Source organism: Taudactylus pleione, unplaced genomic scaffold (genome assembly GCF_031769625.1).
Source record: "Taudactylus pleione unplaced genomic scaffold, aTauple2 ptg000154l, whole genome shotgun sequence".
NCBI classification, from domain to species: domain Eukaryota; kingdom Metazoa; phylum Chordata; class Amphibia; order Anura; family Myobatrachidae; genus Taudactylus; species Taudactylus pleione.
This window is the reverse complement of record NW_028284556.1, coordinates 28,575,727-28,599,979: the sequence shown is the minus strand read 5'-3', so window position 1 is coordinate 28,599,979 and position 24,253 is coordinate 28,575,727. Positions and strand designations below refer to the sequence as shown.

At 45.5% G+C, this 24,253-nt stretch overlaps 1 pseudogene; it reads right to left on the bottom strand.

Annotated features, from left to right (window-relative positions):
• Positions 1-626: 626 nt before the first annotated feature.
• On the bottom strand, positions 627-23,974 carry LOC148521967 (protein kinase C delta type-like; annotated as a pseudogene).
• Between the last annotated feature and the right edge of the window lie 279 nt (positions 23,975-24,253).

Sequence of the window (24,253 nt, the reverse complement as noted above, 5' to 3'; positions counted from 1 at the left end):
GTTAAGTGATGATGAATAGGCCCCTATATGATGAAACAAGGGATGCATAGGATGTTATTGTTCATCATACATTGTGTGGATGCACAGTGACTGGGTATGAGATCATCTTACACAGTAGCAAACTGATTGGTGGATGGTGCTGGTCATTCACAAGATGGAGTAGCTGGAGCTCTCCATACTTTAATTAGTGAATGTCTGAAACTATCCACTAATCAGAGTGCAGGCTGCTGTCACATGGCCTGTACAGTGCACAGACAGACAGCAAGACACCACAGGAGGGGCAAGTTATGTAATTGTTTCACCCTACAGATATGTGATCTTGTGCTGCTAGAGATCTACGGTCTCATTTAGCATTATTGCAGAGATTGGTAAGGAGGGGAATATTCTACATTATAATGTCATCAGAGATATGGGGCCTGATTTTGAATTACAGAGATTGAAGTATGGGGTACTTTATATTAAAATGCCAACAGAGATCTCATGAACAACCATGGCTGTGTATGAATTTAATAATTAAGACACTTTCATAGAGGAGCTGACTATAAAAACTTCAATATTATCATCAGCATCAATCAACTGATTTGCTGAGTGACAGACATGAGCCCTGAGATGTATAAGTCACCCTCTTAGAATTTACCTTCTTCATCCAGCGAGAAGTCTAAACTATTCCTGCTGGGAGGTGGTGACATAATCTGTAGAGCACATCCTCAGAGGTGACCTCAGAAGAATAGAAAAGAAAATGTGTTAATATTATACTCTTAACTTATATAGAGAATATACACATAAAATATAAACATGAATACGAAAACCATCAGCTTAAAACCATCTCTTCGTTCCATAACCATCTTCCAGGTGTTAGGCCATCTCGCTCCATGCAGGTGGAAGGCTGGTGTTCTGGGGAAGGTCCTCCAGTTGGAGCCCACATATGAGAATCCTCTGAACAGCTCCTGGTCCATTGAGCTCAGTGGTGTTATCTGAGCCTCTGCTGCTTCCATCTCCTCGATGTTACATCCTCGGGAGCTGTGTTCAATGGTGGGCTACAGGAAGAAGAGACAAATAAACATCCATGTACTAAAATCTGATTTCAAATTCATAAAAGCTAAAAGTGTTAGAAAAAAGTAAGATGTGACATGTATCTATGGATCCGCTAATGGCACAGACTAGTGTAGTGTGGTTCTGCTCAGTGGCCTCTCTATAAAGGGTGCGGGGTGTGTGGTGCATATATTGTAGGCTGCAAAGTCTACTGGGGCCCAAACCATACCAGGGCCAAAACTAGGATTTTTCTCACCCGCGGGAAGGCAGTAATTTGGCCCCTCCCCCCCAAAAAAACAACAAAGAAGAAATTTTTTTACGTGCAATGTATGTGCACTCCTGAAAAGGGTGTGTGGTTTCATGTATTACATTACGCAACACAGTAATGCCCACAACACATTATACCACAGTAATGTCCCTTACAACACATTATGCCACACTAATGCCCCTTACACATTATGCCACAGTAATGCCCCTTAGACATTAAGCCACCTTAATACCCCTTACACATTATGCCACAGTAATGCCCCTTACGCATTATGCCATAATAATGCCCTCTTACACATTATGCCACAGTAATACCCTTTACACATTAACCCACCATAATGCACCTTACACATTTATGTCCCCCTTCCTTCCTTCCCCGAAGTCTCTAACCTTGTTCCCAGGATTTGAAGCCCCTCACCCTAAAAGTTGGAGCTGCACGCTGCATTGGCAAGCTTGCTTTCCAGCTAAGGATTTGGGGCCACATGCCTGCATTAGCAGGCAACTGTCCACAGCCCTTGAGAGACAAACACCACCATCATTCTAATGTGACACCGGTCATGGGCCTATCAGAGCTTGCAGACCGGCAGCCGCTGCTGATTTGCAGCTGGTCCACAAGCTCTGATTGGCTCTCGATTGGTGCTACATGAGAATGATTGCAGCTCTGTGTCTCTGCAGGGCAGCGGGTGGCTGCCTGCCAGTCCCGGCGTGCAGCTCCAAACCCACACTAACAGCCAGGTTAGGCCCCCACTCAGCAGCCTGTTCTCAGTGCCCCCAAGACCAGCGTCAAGGGCACGTGCCCCCCTAGTAGCTGCCCTGACCATACACCCTGCACCCATGTTCAATACTTAGCTCTCCGGAGTTCCATGTTGGCAGTGGCTGGACTATAATGTACATGAAATCACTTACTACATATGGGTGCAGTGTGATTGCAGTTATTTCACTAGCTAAATAAAGCAGGTAATGCCACAGTGATCACCATGTGGATAGGCTGAGCGATGTCCTCTCATTATAAAATGATAGTTGACATTCATCTTTTTATTATATTTGTAAATGACCCTTATTATCTTTAAATGCATTAATTGTGCAAAACTGCTTTTTTTCCTATACTTACTGGGTCAGGGACATGTGGTGGTGGGAGTCTAAGGGCTTCCAGCGAGACCCAATCCATACGCTGGAACAAAGGATGCTGGCGGATGTTTCCGGTGACTCCCAAACGCCTGGATGGATTTTTACACAGGAGCTGCTAAATGATGTCTTTAGCCACAGCTTCTGCCTCGTGGAACCGTCTGGGATGGAAGCGACGGGTTCCGGTAATCATTTCATTAATGATGACACCAAATGAATACCAATCCACTCCAGCGTTGTACTCCTCTCCTGCCAGCATCTACCATAAGAGAGATATTATAGCACATTGGCCCTCATTCAGAGCCGTTCGCTATTTGCGGTCGTTCGTTTAAAAACAAGGGGTGGCTATTCAAATGATCCGTACGCACATTGCAGTCTGTTCACACCTCTAAGTCTGAACGAACGAGCAAAACATACGCTCGTTTATTTGTTAAAAACGCCCCCTGGCCGCACGCATCCTACGTCATGTCCGCTATTTATTAGATTAATCGAGTACATCGACCAGCGTATGAACTGCTCGCTATTCTTGTGGTTGGTGTTTGCTACCACAAATTTGCGAGCAGTTCTGGCTATAAAATAACCCAGTGACGTGGTCAATGACGCTGCTGTTTTAAATATACACACCCATAAAACGCCCGTTTTGACCTTTAAGCACGCCTGCGTTCGGATCTCCACTCCCCATTTTCAAGCACCTTCCCCTGTTACCACCCACATACGCCTCATTCTGTCACTCAAAATAGCAGGCACTCGCTATATAGCGTACAAAGGATTTTCGGCCGCACTGACTGGTTCGCGCATGCGTACTAAAAAGCGTACGCATGCGCAGATGTGCAAACATCGCTCGGAACGAGCGTACTGCCGCTAACGAGCGGCTCTGAATGAGGGCCATTGTTACTCTATCATTATCTACTATATGCCATGTGTCTGTGTCTCATTGGCACTAGCTCTTTGCTATTATCATCCCACCTCTGTCAGTAGGTAACACTTTGGGCAGCATTCTATTAGCTGAGTCTTTGCCGCAAAATGGCTAAAAACGTCACAACCGTGACTAGGAATGGTCATATAGGGCTTTCTATTGATGGTCACCTTCCATGGTGCCATCGATGATAACCATCAATGGTGCAAAACAAAACATCTATGGAAAACCATTGATGGTTTGCACCACTTGATGGCCACTGCTGCCTAGTAAATAGTGGGCCGCGGGCCAATATAAAATGTGGGGTGGGACTTAGCAGGCTACCACGGGGCGCAGCTAAGGTCCTTGTCTCTCTGTAGAAGAAAAAACATTGAGCTCCATTGGCTCTCTGCAATCGATAGCAAAACCGTCGCCCATCGGTAGTAAACCTTTAATGCTTGTTAAAACGCGATGGTCGATGGCCATCCTTAGCCGTGACTTCCACAGACAGAACTCACAGTGAATCTGCCACTCAGTGATGTCAATAGGGAAATGTGAGCAGTGTCATTGTGCAGGGCCCTTGGTATGGCACTGTCTCTGTCCCAGGCTCCTGTATTTGGCTTGCAGGGTGCCTGGTCACTACAAACACACCCTGCAGCATGTAGAGCTGCCTGGAGTGTAGTAACATTATGAGGTCACATATTCAGGGGCGGGGCTTGCAAAGGGTGCCACAGAGTATTTCCCCAGCACTGCTGTCACACATGCTTGCTCCTGGGTAGGCAGGTCAGTGACGCTCTTATTAAGAGTACAATAAAGGTGTGATGGCACAGCTATGAACAGATGGAGGCCAGAATTATTATTTGGGGTAGGTCAGGGACATGTGCACATTCACTGATGATGATGATCACCAGCACTAGCGACCCACTTGTCAATGAATGATGGCGAATGCACCACTTATGCTGACGGGACATATAGGGCCTGATTTTGAATTGGACGCAATGCCGATGGTCACAGAGTTGGGCAATGTTTTGCTACTGCGCTTACCCGAAAATCCTTAAAACTCCTACCGCGCATGTGTTACGCTGTGTGTGCGCACAAAGACACTGATGAGCCGCACACCATCAGACATGTCTAGGAGAAGTGCTTGGCATTCCTGGGTGGTGACTGGGAGGTGGCTAAACAGATGCACAGAGATGGTCTGTCTTATGGGCATGTCAGTAACGTATTTGTGTACATGGATGCTCAATCACTCACAGCGAGGCCATACTTGTATAATCTGCACCTGCCATAGGGCTGGTATAAGTTTCTATGGTGAGACCGATGGTGGTGACTACAGATGCACCAGGCAGTATTACAGTATCTATATATGCCCATAGTGACGTCTCAGTCCTTGCACACACAGATGTACACCAGGGAAGGGCTATGTAGTGGCATTACATAGTATCACATATGGGCGATCACCAAAGACACAGTCACGTCTGCTCTCACCTCTGACTTAGGCCCATAATGTTTTATTTGTGTGTGGTATAACCATTTTTTCTCCATATGGAGAGTTTTTTCTATGTTTTAGAAAAGATTTTTACATTTTATGCCTAAAAGTGATGTATACACTGTATTTTGCAGTAAGAACAAATGGCAAAAAACATTGATTAATAATGTAATAAGTGTATGTGACATCTGCTAGGCGTAAGCCGGAGCATATGCTGCTGATAGTAATAATATATTATACCCCTCACCTCTGGTGCCATATATCCAGGGGTTCCAGCGTAGGCTGTGGCTGTCTGGTCACCAAAGATGTTATCGATTGCCAGGCCGAAATCAGCAATTTTCAGATGACCAGACTCTGCCATCAGGATGTTATCTGGCTTTAGGTCTCTAAAAAGAAAGATTTATAATAAATGAGAACTGTTTTGTCTAGTGAGAAATATATACTGTACATGAATTACCAGCAGTATTACAGGAGTCACATTTTGCAGACAGCGCCACCTAGTGATTACAGTGATTTCAGTTCTTACTTTAAGCGTAATAAGAAAGTGCACATCACTGTGACCTGATTATGTATGAAATTGGAATTATTAGTATAATTACCGATGGATGACACCCTTAGAGTGCAGGTGTTGTACACCACATGTGATCTCAGCTGCGTAGAACCTTAAAGAGAGGAAATGACTGTAACTTGTTGACATTAGAGAAAGGTAGAAAACCTGATATCCCCACTTACCTCCTCATGTCATAACACTGCCCCTGTCACATGACACCCTGTTATCACTGACACATTCTCACAACTATGCCCCCACATGATCAGCACATTGACATATATGCAAGACATTCCATGATCTAATAGGCCATATGTTAGCAGGGCTATCAAGACAATGGTGGGACCAGGTGATATATAGGGGGTGTGGTCAAATCCCCCTGAAAAAAATTAGTGGAAAATACTATGTGCACCTGCAAAGGGGGGTGTTTATCCCCCTCGACAGCTGGCCCAGGCACCCTGCCAAGCCCCTCAAACAAGTCCAGGCCCCGGTAATTAGTATCTGCTCCCCCTTCTCTCTGTGCCCCTGCATGTTATTCTATCCATACTCACATTCCACATAAAGACCAAATTAAGGTGATCAGACCGTACCTTAATGAAAAGATTACATTGAACATTTGCCATTCCCTGGAGAGGATGGCCCAGGTGTATGGGATGGGGGCATGTACATTAAAGTCTGCATTTTATTTAAGTCTAACTCCTCTCAATGCAGATGTAATGCAGCTCAAAACTGAGTATTATTATCTTAAACAAGCTCTATTGATAAGGACAAGGTACCCCAGTAATGTTAGCTGCTGGGCCATCTAGCATCCCAGCTTTGGGTAAAGGTGTATGGGTAGGAAATATTAAGGGGAATTTACAAAAGGTGTACAACCCTTATACTGTCCCTATCTGTGCACACACTGTTACAGTTCATTTCAGTACATGTCTGTTGTATTTGAGGTGCTTACGTTGCACTGGTGATGTCCAAGCGGCCTTTCCTCTGCAGGAACTGGTATAAGTCCCCGCCACTCGCGTATTCCAGACCCAGAAATAGATGGTTCTGTTTCATTGGACACACACAATAGTCATATAATACATTTTATTAGGAGAACATGGCAACAACTCCAAGTGAGCGAACTGGCTCATAGTAACATTATTACCCAAGAAGAGATGAATCCTGTATATGTTAGATGTGTAAATATAAATAAAGAATCCCAACTAATGATCCTTGTCTAATAAGAAATACACTGTACCGTGGTCTGGAAGGCAAGGTGACCATGGATGAGGAAGGCACTACCAGACGCAACCTCTAGCACCCTGCGCTCCACAAACACCAGCTCCGGGTCCTTCAATAGCAGATTTCTCTTCTTGATGACCTTCACTGCCAGTCGCTGACCAGTCAGAGAGTCCTCAGCCAGCAGGACCTACAGGTGATAGAGGCATACACACACAATCATATTTCTACTTACATTTTATTACCTCCATACGCATCCAGGTAGCTCCATATCTTTAGAGGTTAGCGGTATATTGTATTTCCAGTGTCATTAAAGTAAAAAAAAAAATTTAATTTATAGATATTATTTGATTCTATAACAGAGTAGACTGTGGATGACGTTTCTGTAAATGACAATAGTAATATGCAGTCAGCCAGCACAGGAGTAAGGCCTACCCGGCTACTTTCCTGGAATGAGACTCCAGAATATTCCCAGATTAATGATGTGACTGAGGGTAATAGTGCCATTAAGTCCTGCCCCCACTGCAGGGCCGGATTAAGGGGGGGGTGACAGGGGCAGTCGTCCCTGGGCCCCACACACGGAGGGGCCCCTACACAGGATCAGTGTGACCCTGCCGAGAACAGGTGTCCAGTGACAGTGCCACTGCATACAGCTCAAAGCGGCTCCCGAGTCTTCTTCTCACCGGCGCCACGTGACACATTACGTTCGTGACATCGATTGGAGGACCAGGCAGGGAGGAGGTCACGCCCGCACGCCGTCACTCAGATAAGTCAGCGGCAGAGTCTTTGGGGGTAGGAGGGCAGAAGGCTTAGGGGGAAGGGGGGAAGCTCCGTGTGGCTTGAAGGGGCCCCCACAAGCCTTAATCTGGCCCTGCCACACTGCTTTATGGTGATGCTTAATGACGTACATGGAGTGACAATGATAATATATTCATGATGCCTCCTTTACTACAAAGTGTGAGTCACACAGTTGTTACCTGAGTTATGTAACCACAGTCACATGACTTACCTTCCCAAAGCTGCCCTGGCCCAGTAGATGGCAGAAGGACAGCCTCTTGATGTATGTAGAGACTGTTTCTCCAGGAGCAGCTTCCTGAACACCACTTCCTCCTTAAAGGGATAAAAAAGTGAACAATGTAACATTTACTATTCAGAGTTAGGGCTCTATTTATTATCATTAGTTTTACTAAAATTAAGTGAAAAAGGGTGTTTTCACACCCTTTTCACATTATTTTAGTTTCACCTCAAGTTACTACAGGGCAATTGGTGTACAATTCGTAAAATTCTACTCCAACCCCTACGTATCACTTATTTTAAGTAATCAGATCGCATTTCCCATAGTTGGAATGGGAAATGCGATCTGTGTGCAATTTACTAAAAATAAATTGTGAAAAATGTACCTGGGGAGGCCCTGTGATAATAACGCCACCTGGAGGTGGCATTATCCAGGGTCTCCTCCGGTTACCGGACTCCTGCTCTGCTCTAACATGCAGAGCAGAGCCCGGAGATGGCCCCAGTGATCAGCTGTGTGGTCTAAACAGACCACACGCTGATACACTGCAAAAAAAAATAAAAAAAATAATGTACTTACCTGAGTCCAGGGACCGGAGTTCGGGGCTCCGGTGATGTCCTCCCTCCGGTCAGCTGGTCTCCCTTACTGCACTGCGGCCCGGTCATCAGGTGACCGGGTCCCAGTGCAGTATGGGATGTCAGCTGACCTGAGTAATATCAAACTACAATCTGCATTCCCAATGCAGATTCTAGTAAATAGAGCTCTTAGAGGCACATGTAAAATGCATGTACATTATTGTATTGTATTACACCATTATGTAACTGTAATGCAGTCAGAATACTGTTGTGTACAGAGAGAGCACATAAACTCAGCCATACAGAGGAAAGTGGGTCATCAATTGCTACTGTTGGAAAAATGGTCAGAGATGGGCTGTGGAGGGGTATTTGCACCTCAGGCTGGTGTCATATTGCATCACCTTGTGCCAGTCAGTTGCTTAATATTATTTGTATAATAGCTGGATGGGCAGACCATCAGTTTATCTGGGATATCCTCAGTGGGCCCCATTGCTTAACAATTTAATTGGCTAATATTTTCCAAATATGACCCCAAAATTGTTGATTTTTTTAAAATGATCAAATTATGTAAATAACTATTTACACCTGATTTGGTAAAACACAATTAATAAATATGTAGATTATTAATGACATTATACTCAATAAAGGTAATAGTTCTTATTTACATAATTTGATTATTTAATAAATCAATAATTTTGGAACAATTTATAAGAAGAGATTTATACAGGTAAAAAAAACTTTATAGTGATATATAGTGTGTGTGTATATAATATATATATATATATATATATATATACCATTTTTATAACTGTATAAAACATAATTTTACTTACACTTATCAGCCCTGCAAAAAGCCAGCAGCAGCAGTGAGTGGGCAATCCTGCGGGGCTGGCCAGGTGAGCAGTGCATGTAAATGGGGAGAGACCAGAATACACAGCATCCCTGAGCCCCTTGAGCTCAGGCTGCAGGAAGACTGTTTTTAAGCAGGAGACTGAGCTATTAATTTTATTATTATTATGTGGGTTAGTAATTTAATGTTATTGGATAGAGGACTTGGCTATTTATTAGTGTGGAGATATTATTATTTAATGTAATGGGGATGTGGGCTGGGCTATTAATTTATTGGTGTGGTGGGGTAATCATTTAGCAGTGGATGGGAACTGTTCATTTAATGATGAGGGATATTAATATAATAGTGACATCTTGGCAATGTCTATTCATTTAAGGTGGGGATGAGGGTTATTTATTAAATATTGATGTTATTATGGGCTTTATAGGATGGAAGGTATATTTATTTATTGGGGATGGCTACATGGGATCAACAGTGGTTATGTTTATTATGTTGATCCCAGAATGGGAGATGTGAAATGACTGAGCAGTGAGCGCTGTATACCGTGATCACTCGCACCGCCGGTATTCTGTGCTGACTGCCCCAAGTCCTGACAATGCGCCTGTGCTGCTGCGCAGTGTGTAACTTCCCGTATCCCCATACAACTGCATGCCTGAAAACTCTCTGTAACCCTGGTTCTCTCTAGAATATGTGTTATTTATTAATGGCAATGTGAAGGCACAATTGTCCCCTGTGGGCTATATTGCACTTTATACATTATATTGTGTAGGAATAATGTACTATAACTGTGAGGGAGGAGTGCTAGTCCCTTATTTTGCCAGGGGCCTTTGCCATATAAACTGTAGGTGGGGCCAGCGGTGTAACTAGGTATTTGAAGACCCCATAGCAAAAGTTTGAGAAGGCCCCTATGTAGCACCCAATGGAAGTGTAGGACTGGCCCACAATGGCACAGGGTAGACCCCTGGTGGGCCCCACTGCCCAAGGGCCTACCTTCTTCTCTAGTGCTCAGGTTCCAGACTGTACACTTGAATTATTAATTATACATATGTTAAATTATACTGCACAGGACTATGATGTATTTTCTACACTGCATTGCTGTTATTAATCTTGTACATTATCTTGCATGCATTAGCAGTATTTACTATATAGATTCATTAAGGGACTCAGACCATGCACTCTTAATGGTTAGCCAAGCCTCTGTGGAGGTTGGCAACAACCCCAAATATGGGCCCCTATCACTGCATTCCCCCGGTGGGCCCTTCATGCTCCAGTCCGAGACTGCCCAATGGTAAAAAATATAACACATATAACTTTGACAAGGTAGATCAGCCCCCCTCAGCACTGGGCCCTAAAGCAGGTGTACCCCTTGCACCTATTGTAGTTAGTAGGGATTAGCACAAGATGAGATGTCAAGGCTAAAGCAACATGCAGGGCCGGCACGAGGCATGTTCAACCATTGCAGTCGAAGAGGGGTGCCACCCCATTGAGAACGCACCCCTGCCAACCTTCCCCATTTTCAGCAGGACATTCACATTTTTTGGGCACTGCCCTGCTGTTCCACCCGCGGGCCGAAGTGTCCCGCTGGTGGTCGGGAGGTTGGGCACTCCCACCGCCGCAGCTGTGCCAGCCTCATAGAAAAGTAATGGACAATTCAGTGCAGGAAGAGGGTTGTGGGCAGCCCAGCTACTGAAGGAGTGCTGGGCTTGCCCCCAGCCTGATGTTAAATGGGAGACGTGCCATACAGGCATGTCCCCAATTAGCGTCACTTAGGGGGCATGGTCTACGATAATTAGGCCACGCCTCCTTTTTGGGCGCTCACGACTTCACCGAGTGCAGGGTGAGAGGCATCGTATTCCCTCTCCACACAGGGCGTGACTCCTCCTTGAGCCGGCCCTAGTAACATGCAATAGTATGTGGAGTTGCAGCAACTCAAGGGGGAGTATATTGCAGTAAACAGACCTAAATACATAAAAAACGCTATAAAGTATTCAGTTATACCCCAAGTATTTCATTAATGTAGAGGTCAGATTGTATGCTGTGCTCCATTTTGTTGTGGCTAAAGGGTATTGACATTTAAAATACTCCCTGGAACTACAATGAAACATCTTACAATGGAATTGTTTCCTCTATGAGTAACAAGTAGATATAGCTTATTAGGAGCATCTCCACATAATTGTGGGCTATGCAGGGATTGTACATATGTGTAAATACACCTGTATATTCAGGAGGATCTCTTGCACCAGGGAAAGGGCTGACACAAGTGAGAACTGAAAATAATGAAAGCTATGAAGCCAAGCGTACAGATTGTAGCAGTCCAGTCACAAGGATGCATACAACTCAGCGTGTGGGTGATATCTGTATTTAGGGCCTGATTCATTATAGATCGCTATTGCAATCGCAGCTGTGATAATTAATGCATGCAGTTCTGCTGCGAAATATGCTAATGTTTGCAACCACTCAGCCAGCATAGAGACGCCCACTACCGCTTTCTCACATCCGTAATACCTCTCAGTCCTGCGTATAAATCGGTAACAATGAGTAACATCGGCCCCTCACACAGAATTACAGCAGGTCTGACCTGTCTCAGGAATTGAAACAAACAGATCACAGGTGCACAACCCCAAATTACTAATTATATATAAATACATTTGCAATCAAATTTTGCAATCGATAGAGCTTTTAGCATAATCATGGCCAAGGTTATGGGCCTACCTACCATATCTAGGTAACCTCTTTAGGGTAGGTCCCTAACATACTAGGGGTCAAATCCAGATCGCACGACACCCCCAAACTAGCCCAGCTAAGCCGCCCTAGGGCACCGCCATAATAGGAAAAGTGAAGTGTAAAAGAAATAGTTAAGAGCAGCCACAGCTGCATATTATATATATATTCAGGGTGTGCAGTCCAGGAATCTTTCCTATATACTGAATCTTTCCTGTCTCAGGAATTGCAGGTTCCGTTGCATGCAGTGAGTACTCAGGCTGCATATGTCGTCACAGTAGCTAATGTATGCACACCCATGTAATGGCGTTCAAACTAGGGGTGAGCGGGTTCGGATTTCTAAAATCCGAACCCCCCCGAGCCCCCCCGATCCGAGTCCGATCCGAGTCAGGCTCGACTTTTCCCGCCTGACTCGGATCTGAAATCGAGGCAAAACGTCATCATCCCGCCTTCCGAGTCTCGCGGGTTTTGGATCCTATATAAGGTACCCGCGTCGGCGCCATTTTCTCACTCGGCTGTGGACAGTGAAGAGGGAGGGTGGGAGTTAGGGCTGTGTAGTGTAGTGTAGTGTAGTGCTGCTGTTGTCCACTACTTCAAAGTCCATAGGGGCTGGCTGTGTTGTGCTGTGCTGCTGTTGTTAATAGGGGCTGTGTCCACTACTTCAAAGTCCATAGGGGCTGGCTGGACTGTGTTGTGCAGTCAGTTCTCCATAGGGGCTGTGTCCACTCCAAAGTCCTGTGCAGTGTCCCAGTCCTAAAGGAGAGCTGTAGTGTTGTCCAGGGGGTGCTCTGTCCATCAGGGGCGCTCCCCCCAAGTGCTAAAAAAATAATATATTTTCTGTGTTTGTGAATTGTGTGCGCAGTAGCCGCACGTGCATCAACAAAGTAGTGCCAAGCGTGCGCCTGTGTCATAAGTAAAGGGCCGGCTGGCTTGACCGTTAAAGGGTGCTGTAACCCCCGAAAGTACACTCCAGTCCAAACCAAAAAAAAATTATTTTCTGTGTTTGTGAATTGTGTGCGCAGTAGCCGCACGTGCATCAACAAAGTAGTGCCAAGCGTGCGCCTGTGTCATAAGTAAAGGGCCGGCTGGCTTGACCGTTAAGGGTGCTGTAACCCCCGAAAGTACACTCCAGTCCAAACCAAAAAAAAAATTATTTTCTGTGTTTGTGAATTGTGTGCGCAGTAGCCGCACGTGCATCAACAAAGTAGTGCCAAGCGTGCGCCTGTGTCATAAGTAAAGGGCCGGCTGGCTTGACCGTTAAGGGTGCTGTAACCCCCGAAAGTACACTCCAGTCCAAACCAAAAAAAAAATTATTTTCTGTGTTTGTGAATTGTGTGCGCAGTAGCCGCACGTGCATCAACAAAGTAGTGCCAAGCGTGCGCCTGTGTCATAAGTAAAGGGCCGGCTGGCTTGACCGTTAAGGGTGCTGTAACCCCCGAAAGTACACTCCAGTCCAAACCAAAAAAAAAATTATTTTCTGTGTTTGTGAATTGTGTGCGCAGTAGCCGCACGTGCATCAACAAAGTAGTGCCAAGCGTGCGCCTGTGTCATAAGTAAAGGGCCGGCTGGCTTGACCGTTAAGGGTGCTGTAACCCCCGAAAGTACACTCCAGTCCAAACCAAAAAAAAAATTATTTTCTGTGTTTGTGAATTGTGTGCGCAGTAGCCGCACGTGCATCAACAAAGTAGTGCCAAGCGTGCGCCTGTGTCATAAGTAAAGGGCCGGCTGGCTTGACCGTTAAGGGTGCTGTAACCCCCGAAAGTACACTCCAGTCCAAACCCAAAAAAAAATTATTTTCTGTGTTTGTGAATTGTGTGCGCAGTAGCCGCACGTGCATCAACAAAGTAGAGCCAAGCGTGCGCCTGTGTCATAAGTAAAGGGCCGGATGGCTTGACCGTTAAAGGGTGCTGTAACCCCCGAAAGTACACTCCAGTCCAAACCAAAAAAAAATTATTTTCTGTGTTTGTGAATTGTGTGCGCAGTAGCCGCACGTGCATCAACAAAGTAGTGCCAAGCGTGCGCCTGTGTCATAAGTAAAGGGCCGGCTGGCTTGACCGTTAAAGGGTGCTGTAACCCCCAAAGTACACTCCAGTCCAAACCAAAAAAAATATTATTTTCTGTGTTTGTGAATTGTGTGCGCAGTAGCCGCACGTGCATCAACAAAGTAGTGCCAAGCGTGCGCCTGTGTCATAAGTAAAGGGCCGGCTGGCTTGACCGTTAAAGGGTGCTGTAACCCACAAAGTACACTCCAGTCCAAACCAAAAAAAATATTATTTTCTGTGTTTGTGAATTGTGTGCGCAGTAGCCGCACGTGCATCAACAAAGTAGTGCCAAGCGTGCGCCTGTGTCATAAGTAAAGGGCCGGCTGGCTTGACCGTTAAAGGGTGCTGTAACCCCCAAAGTACACTCCAGTCCAAACCAAAAAAAAAATTATTTTCTGTGTTTGTGAATTGTGTGCGCAGTAGCCGCACGTGCATCAACAAAGTAGTGCCAAGCGTGCGCCTGTGTCATAAGTAAAGGGCCGGCTGGCTTGACCGTTAAAGGGTGCTGTAACCCCCAAAGTACACTCCAGTCCAAACCAAAAAAAATATTATTTTCTGTGTTTGTGAATTGTGTGCGCAGTAGCCGCACGTGCATCAACAAAGTAGTGCCAAGCGTGCGCCTGTGTCATAAGTAAAGGGCCGGATGGCTTGACCGTTAAAGGGTGCTGTAACCCCCGAAAGTACACTCCAGTCCAAACCAAAAAAAAATTATTTTCTGTGTTTGTGAATTGTGTGCGCAGTAGCCGCACGTGCATCAACAAAGTAGTGCCAAGCGTGCGCCTGTGTCATAAGTAAAGGGCCGGCTGGCTTGACCGTTAAGGGTGCTGTAACCCCCGAAAGTACACTCCAGTCCAAACCAAAAAAAAATTATTTTCTGTGTTTGTGAATTGTGTGCGCAGTAGCCGCACGTGCATCAACAAAGTAGTGCCAAGAGTGCGCCTGTGTCATAAGTAAAGGGCCGGCTGGCTTGACCGTTAAAGGGTGCTGTAACCCACAAAGTACACTCCAGTCCAAACCAAAAAAAAAATTATTTTCTGTGTTTAGCCGCACGTATATATCAAATCGATATAACATAAATGGAGGACCAAACTTTCTCCGATAAAAATAAAATAGAGAAAGATCAAGAACCACTTCCTCCTAGTGCTGAAGCTGCTGCCACTAGTCATGACATAGACGATAACATGCCATCAACGTCGTCTGCCAAGGCCGATGCCCAATGTCATAGTAGAGGGCACATACAATCCCAAATGGCAAAGTTCAGGAAAATGACCTTGAAAAAGACATTTAAATCAGCTGAAGAGAAACGTAAACTTGCCAATATGCCATTTACGACACGGAGTGGCAAGGAACGGCTAAGGTCGATCCCTAGTATGTTCATGACTAGTGGTTCAGCTTCACATGACGATGGAAGCCCTCCTCCCACTAAAAAAATCAAAAGAGTTAAGCTGGCAAAAGCACAGCGAAGAACTGTGCTTTCTAAGAAGATATCACAAATCCCCAAGGAGAGTCCAAGTGTGGTGGTGGTTGCGATGCCTGACCTTCCCAGCACTGGACGTGAAGAGGTGGCTCTTTCCACCATTTGCACGCCCCCTGCAAGTGCTGAAAGGAGCACCCACAGTCCACTTGCTGATATGCAAATTGAAGATGTCACTGTTGAAGTACAACAGGATGAGGATACTGGTGTAGCTGGCGCTGAGGAGGAAGTTGGCGAGGAGGATTCTGATGGTGATGTGGTTTGTTTAAATCAGGCTCCGGGGGAGACAGTTGTTGTCCGTGGGATGAAAAAGCCCATCACGGTCATGCCTGGGCAGAAGACCAAACATTCCACCTCTTTGGTCTGGCAATATTTCTATCCAAATCCGGACAACAACTGTCTTGCCATATGTACCATATGTAAAGGTGAAATAAGTAGGGGTAGGGACGTCAACCACCTAGGAACATCCTCCCTTATACGGCACCTGCAGCGCGTTCATAAAAAGTTACTGTCAAGTTCAGAAACTTTGGCTAAGACCGTAAGCAGTCCAGGGACACCTAAATCCCGTTGTCCTGTTGTATCCAAGCGCCTGCAAACCACACCGTCAACTCCCTCCTCGTCAATTTCCTCCTTAGTCAGGATCGGAAGTAGTCCTGCAGGCCATGTCACTGGCATGACTGACTCTCCTATCCGGGATTCCTCTGGAGGATCCTGCATTGCTACGCCTACTGCTGCCGCTGCTGCTGTTGCTGCTGCTGGGAGTCGTTCATCATCCCAGAGAGGAAGTAGGAACACCACTACTTTTACTAAACAATTGACCCTCCAACAGTCCTTAGCGAGGAGGATGAAGTACGACAGCAGTCATCCTGAAGCAAAACGTATAACTGAGGCCTTGACTGCTATGTTGGTGTTAGACGTGCGTCCGGTATCCGCCATTAGTGCAGTGGGATTTAGACAATTGATGGAGGTAGTGTGTCCCCGGTTCCAAATCCCGTCTAGATTCCACTTCACTAGGCAGGCGATACCGAGACTGTACAGAAACGTCAGAAAAAGTGTCCTCAGTGTCCTGAAAAATGCCGTTGTACACAATGTCCACTTAACCACGGACATGTGGACAAGTGGAACAGGGCAGACTAAGGACTATATGACTGTGACAGCCCACTGGGTAGATGTATCACCTTACGCAGCAACAGCAGCAGCGTCACCAGTAGCAGCATCTCAGAAACGCCAGCTCGTTACAAGGCAGGCTACGCTGTGTATCACCGGTTTCAGTAAGAGGCACACCGCCGACAACCTCTTAGAGAAACTGAGGGAAATCATCGCCCAGTGGCTTACCCCACTTAGACTCTCCTGGGGATTTGTGATATCTGACAACGCCACCAATATTGTGCGGGCATTACATCTGGGCAAATTCCAGCACGTCCCATGTTTTGCTCACACAATAAACTTGGTGGTGCAGAATTTTCTGAAAAGCGACAGGGGCGTGCAGGAGATGCTTTGGGTGGCCCGAAAAATTTCTGGCCACTTTCGCCATTCAGCGACTGCGTGCCGAAGACTGGAGCGCCAGCAAACACTCTTGAACCTGCCCCGCCATCACCTGAAGCAAGAGGTTGTGACGCGGTGGAACTCAACCCTCTATATGCTTCAGAGGATGGAGGAGCAGCAAAAGGCCATACAAGCCTATACATCCACCTATGACATAGGCAAAGGAGGGGGTATGCACCTGACTCAAGCGCAGTGGAGAATGATTTCCGTGTTGTGCAAGGTTCTCCAGCCCTTCGAACTTGCCACACGTGAAGTCAGTTCAGACACAGCCAGCTTGAGTCAGGTCATTCCCCTCATCAGGCTTTTGCAGAAGCAGCTGGAGAAAGTGAAGGAGGAGCTAAGACGGAGCGATTCCGCTCGGCATGTGGGACTTGTGGATGAAGCCCTTCATTCGCTTTGCCAGGATTCCAGGGTGGTCAATCTGTTGAAATCAGACCACTACATTTTGGCCACCGTGCTTGATCCTAGGTTTAAAGCCTATGTGGTGTCTCTCTTTCCGGCCGACACAAGCCTGCAGAGGTGCAAAGACCTGCTGGTGAACACACTGTCAGCTGAAGCGGAACGTGACACGTCAACGGCTCCTTCTTCATTTTCTCCCGCAACTGGGGCTGCCAGGAAAAAACTTAGGTATCCTAAGCAACCCGCTGGCGGTGATGCAGGGCAGGCAGGACCAAGTTTGGACATCTGGTCCGGACTGAAGGACCTGGCAACAATTTCTGACATGTCTACTGTCACTGCATATGATACTGTCACCATTGACAGAATGGTGGAGGATTACATCGGTGACAGCATCCAAGTAGGCATGTCAGACAGTCCATACCTGTACTGGCAGGAAAAAGAGGCAATTTGGAGGCCCCTGTACAAGCTGGCTCTATTTTACCTGAGTTGCCCTCCCTCCAGTGTGTACTCCGAAAGAGTGTTTAGTGCAGCCGGGAACCTTGTCAGCGAAAGGCGTAGGAGGTTGCTTCCACAGAATGTGGAGAAGATGATGTTCATCAAAATGAATTATCAGCTCTTCCAGGCAGACCAGCCTCCAGAAGGTACAGAGGGACCTGTGGTGGTGGATTCAAGTGGGGACGAGTTAATACTTTGTGAGGATGAGGATGTACACACTGAAGAGGGTGAGGAATCGGTGGATGAGGAGGATGAGGATGACATCTTGCCTCCGTAGAGCCAGTTTGTGCAGGGACACATTAATTGCCAGCTTGTTTTGTGGGGGCCCAAACGAACCAATCATTTCAGCCACAGTTGTGTGGCAGACCCTGGCGCTGAAATTATTGATTTGTTAAAGTGTGCATGTCCTGTTTATACAACATAAGGGTGGGTGGGAGGGCCCAAGGACAATTCCATCTTGCACTTCTTTTTTTTCTTTGCATTATGTACAGTTTGGGGCCTAGTTTTTCTAACTGCCATCCTGTCTGCCACTGCAGTGTCACTCCTAGATGGGTCACGTGTTTGTGCCGCCCACTCGTGTCGCTTAGCATAGTCATCCAGCTACCTCGGTGCAACCTTTTGGACATGAAAACACTATTGTGAGGTGTGAGGTGTTCAGAATAGACTGGAAATGAGTGGAAATTAAGGTTATTGAGGTTAATAATAGCATAGGAGCAGAGAAACCAACAAATTCTGTGATTTTAGCTGTTTTTATGCTTTTTAAAAAAAAAATACAGATCCAAAACACAAAACCCAGAACCCAAAACACGGAAGGGTGGTTTTGGCAAAACCAATCCAGATACAAAACACGAAGAAAGATCCAGATCCAAAACCAAAACACAAAACACGAAAAGTGGCCGGTGCACACCCCTAGTTCAAACGGACAGGCACCCCTGGGTTTCTCCTACCACTCCCTCGTCACCACCCCCAAACACTGACATCCCATCACTCACTCTGCGATGGCTTTCTATCTGCATGTGTAAATGCAATGCTAACCTTCACATGCGCACTGCGGTGCATACGCATTCGCAGTATGCACCATTGACCGATATGTGTATGCAGTTGCAATTGCGATCCATGCTGTTTCAGGCCCTTAGTTCCATATATACAATGCTGGAGCTATTATGGCCAACTCGCATTGCACTCTGCATTTACAACCAGACACATGATCATTACCCAGCTGCATGCAGTCAGCTATTATCATGCTTGTAATTAACCAGTTTATTTAAGGTGGTAAAAGATAATGGTTTTACAGATGCAGTAAAGTTTGTTGCAGCAAACAGAATGTATTATGCTATTTATTCATATAACCTGGGTTACTGACAGCTTAACTCAGACCCTCCAACGCATACTTGTCTACACTCCCGAAACTCTCCCGATAATCGGGTACTGCTCCCCGCAAGACTAGGCAAGTCCCCCGGAATGGCCTCCGGCACGTCGCAAACCCGCAAAAGTGGGCGGTCCAGGGGTGCGATGATGCGATTCGCGCTGAATTTCGTCATCGTAGCCCCGCCCCCTGCCTTATAATGCCAGTAATACTGGCATTCTAAAGCGGGGGGTGGGGCCACTATGATGTGATCGTGTCAGCACGCTCCCGCTCCGCCTACCTGAACCGCCCCCACCCTCCCTGCTGGATGGACCTGGCAGCCCCCTCCCGAAGCCCCCTGCAGAAAAGTCGGTAAGTATGCTCCAACGTGACCATTCCATTAGGAATAAAATGCTCTGCTCCTGGACTTCCCTCTTAATTTATGATTGCAGACACCTGTGCTGAAACACCTGTCTCATCAATTACCTAGTTCAGCACAGGTGACTGCAATCATACATTAGGTGGGACCCCAGGAGCAGAGCATTTTGTATCTAATGGAATAGGTCATGTTAACTGTGATTCAAGATATCAGAGGTTTAGTTGTGACAAACCATTTACTGCACTAAATCCTGCCCCATATGTAAATAACTGGATAAAACCACATACTCTTCAGCAGTAAACATATACCTATTGTAGTCAGCTGTAAGGTGCCCATGCAGGAGAGCACAATCTCTTTCTCATAGTAATTATGCCTGCTGCCCCTTTACATTAAGCATCCTATTTCCATAGCCATGTAACAGCACTGGGTGTGGTTATCATTATCTAGTCCCCTATGCCCGATATCCCCTAACAATGCATGATAAAAGGGAAATGCTGCATTTTCCATCTAGAAGGAGTAATCACCCCCTCCCTCGGACACATAGTGATTGCATTATGGCTGGTGGGGCAATTTAAGGCTTGGTGGTGCTAGGCAGCTGCAGAGGTGAGAGGACTGCAGATGAATAACATAGGGATAAATCACATACCTACAGTATAACCTAAGGCCATCAGGCTGAGGGGAAGGAAATACAGATTGAGGGGACATGACAGCAGAAAAGAAGCTACAGAAGGTCACTAAGGGTATATCTTCAGTTGAGCCATGGGCAGGGCCGCCAACAGAAATCTTGTGGCCTGGTACACTGATATCTCTGGGGGCCCCCGTCGACCCCCCCCTCGCCCACACATATCTCCCCTGCATTTGCCAAAACATGTGTTACAGCTATACATTGAATAGAGATACCCCCATATATATATTAGCTATACACTGAACAGAGATACCCCCATACATATTACAGAGACAATCAGCCTTTGTCACCCCTGTATTGCCACATAATGCCAACACCACTACTGCAAGTCATATGTTGCAGAAGTAACCACATTATCATCTATAACTTGCCCAGGACCGCACGATAGACAGATAGATAGATAGATAGATAGATAGATAGATAGATAGATAGATAGATAGATAGATAGATAGATAGATAGATATGAGATAGAGAGATAGATATGATAGATAGATAGATAGATAGATAGATAGATAGATAGATAGATAGATAGATGTGATATAGATAGAGAGATAAATATGATATAGGAGACATAGATAAATAGATGAGACAGATATGAGATAGACAGATCGATCGATAGATGTGACATAGATAGATAGATGCATACCTCCCAACATTCTAACTTAGCTAGGTGTCTATGGAAAATGGGAAAGAGCCTCGCAACTTCCCCCGTTATCGTCACTTTGGGGGACGTGCTTGGGGAGTGTGGTTTGTGGTCTCCCCAACTTCCTCCCACCACGGGACACTACGGCCTGCGGGTGGGACAGCAGGACAGTCCCAGAAAAACGGGATGTCCCGCATTCAGTTGGGAGGTATGTAGATGTGATATAGATAGATAGATATGAGATAGAAAGATAAATATGAGTTAGATAGATAGATAGATAGATAGAGTAGATACTGTAGATAGATAGCTATAAGATAGACAGATAGATATTAGATAGATAGATATTATATAGATAGATTTGAGATAGATAGATATTAGATAGATAGTTATGAGATAGATAGATAGATATGAGATAGATAGATAGATAGATAGATAGATAGATATGAGATTAATAGACCATTTTAAAGCCACCCTCTGCTTACACCCATTTTTTATATTATATATATTTAGCAGTAGCAGCACAGCGTTTTTGTTTTAAATAATATCCCATAATATTCTATATGTAAATCCAATGCAAAACTAATTAAATTAATTGATTTTGCTTACCGCATTTCACAGTTAGTGCGTGTTTCAGTCAGCTGCTGCGCTGCCATTCAGTGACTGTCAGATGCTATGGACTGGTTGGGACTGCCAGCCAGGGAGGGTCAGGTGTCAAAGATAAGTGTCATAGATAGGATTCTGTAGTGTGGAGGGACTGGAGTGGAGGTGCTGCAGGGCTGCTTATGGACAGTGCATATGGATTAGTTTTGCATTGGACACCATTACTGGGGGGGGGGCTACTACTGGGGGCACCATTACTGGGGGGGGCTACTACTGGGGGCACCATTACTGGGGGCACCATTACTGGGTGGGAGCTACTACTACTGGGGACACCATTACTGGGGGGGAGCCACTACTACTGGGGACACCATTACTGGGGGGGAGCCACTACTACTGGGGACACCATTACTGGGGGGGAGCCACTACTACTGGGGACACCATTACTGGGGGGGAGCTACTACTACTGGGGACACCATTACTGGGGGGGAGCCACTACTACTGGGGACACCATTACTGGGGGGGAGCCACTACTACTGGGGACACCATTACTGGGGGGGAGCTACTACTACTGGGGACACCATTACTGGGGGGGACTACTACTACTGGGGACACCATTACTGGGGGGGAGCTACTACTACTGGGGACACCATTACAGGGGGGGAGCTACAACTACTGGGGGCACCATTGCAGGGTGGGAGCTACTACTAATGGGGAAACCATTAATGGGGGGGAGCTACTACTTCTGGGGACACCATTACTGGGGGGGAGTTACTACTGGGTGCACCATTACTGGGGGGGCTACTGCATCGGGAGGGGGAACCTCTACTGGGGACTACTACTAGGGCGAAACTACTACTGGGGGCACTATATAAGGGGCTTACTACTAGATGACCATTACTGGGGGCACTAAATAGGGAGAACCACTACAGGGGGCCCTGTATAGGGGGGATTGCTGTTGGGGGCCTGCATAAGGGGGACCGCTACTGGGGGCACTGAATAAGGAAAACTAATAAGGGGCTGCATAAGGGGGACCACTACTGGGGGCATTGCATACTGGGGGTACAGGGATGGGCTATATATAGATATATATATATAGATATATATATATATATATATATGCATTTTTTACAAATCTGTGTCATTATACTGCTGGGAACGGCTACAGGGACTGATTGTACAAGATCCCTCTATCCTGGTTGTTTTGAGGCTGAAAGAAGGATTTTTCTTCATATGACGCTATTCTGAGATGACATTATATAAAATAAGCGTCTACACCTTTATTTAATGTTTTGATGCTTGATAAGTTGCAAAAATGTTAAAGAGCTGTAGGGAGCAATGGCTTCTGCTCTACAGTGTGATACTGTGCGAGCTGGTATTAATGGAGAAGATAATTGCGTTATCTTCTCTGGTAACACTTTGCTGTATATTGGGAATAGTACTGAAAAATGTGGTAACACTCATATCCGCATTGTTTAGTAGAAATGTGTTTGCTGAATAGAGCCCCTACTGTGATATTTTTACGAAAAGCAACAGAGATCATTATCTGCATAAAAAAAGACTAATAACAGACAGTCCCAGGTAGTCCCTTGAACAGCAAAGTAAATTTTTTGTATTTATTAATGCATATGTTTATCCATATAAATTAAGGTTGTTTATTGATTAATGCACATTTCATCACTGTAGTACTTTTTCATAGAATATATGAAACTCTTTTTCTTTATATACTACACTTTAGCATTAAGCAAGTTCTCGTTGGAATTACCACAACCCCACTAATGGCAGTATATCACCTCACTAGTGGTTGGCCTTACCCCTAAGTGGAACCCATGATTACATTCCCTTTAGGGGCAGTAGATGTAGTCTTGGACCATGCTAACTTGAGCAAACAGTTAGAGACCCAAGAGATGGAAAATAATAGATAAAGAAGACTTATAGCCAAATGAAACACATATTTCTAATTATATTCATAATTTCAGCTGCAATCCTAATATTGTTATACTGCATGTGATGGCCATAAATGATTACCTCAGGTAATATTGAATAATTACTTCATAAAGGTTATCATATTTACTACAAGGTAAAAGGTACATAATTTGTCAGATGTGCGTTTCTCATAGGAAATGGGTGTGGTAATTGTGGATAATGGGAGTGGTCTAAACTGTCCAGATTGTTTTTGTAGTTTTCTTGTAAGGTTTGTATTATTCCATGACTGGTTGTCATGTCTTATATATTGATACGGCCATACCTGCTTGTTCTTGTCTCCTTCTATAGTCACCAAAGCGAATGAACTCCCCAGATGTTTTCCTTCTCTTCCTGTCTGCAATCATTCCACTGTCTATGCCAATTTCTTCTATCTGATCCTCTCTCTTCCTCCTCTTATCACTGTTTTGGCTGGTATAATCCATAGAAAAAAATTTCTGGCTCCCATCATCAGAGTTGTTTTCCACATGCAGGCACTTCTTCCTTCCTTTCTTGCGAGACTCGGTGGAAATCCTCTTTCTGGCCTTCTTGATGGCGCAAGACTCCTCCAAACTGTCAGATATCCTTCTTTTCTTCAAAGCCATCATCTTCTTTCTTCTCTTGTAGATAGAAAACTCCTCATCCTCTGAGCTCCTGGCTTCCTCCAGATGTGACGCCATCCTGCCGACAGTCCAACTGTCTCTGACTCCCAACTGCCACTCAGAGTTTTGAAAGTAAACAGCAGCAGGTGATCATGTGACAGCAGCATGGCAGCTGATGATGGCACCAGCTATGCCTTACCAGTCAGCCCACCACCATAGATGATGCCCATCTCATGTAGCTAACTTGTAGCTGATACTGTTACTTCTCCTATTACAATCAATTGATGTTGACAAATGCTTGAAGTTACAAATCAGGGTAATTAAAAAAAACATTAATTCATATACATTTTTGAGCTT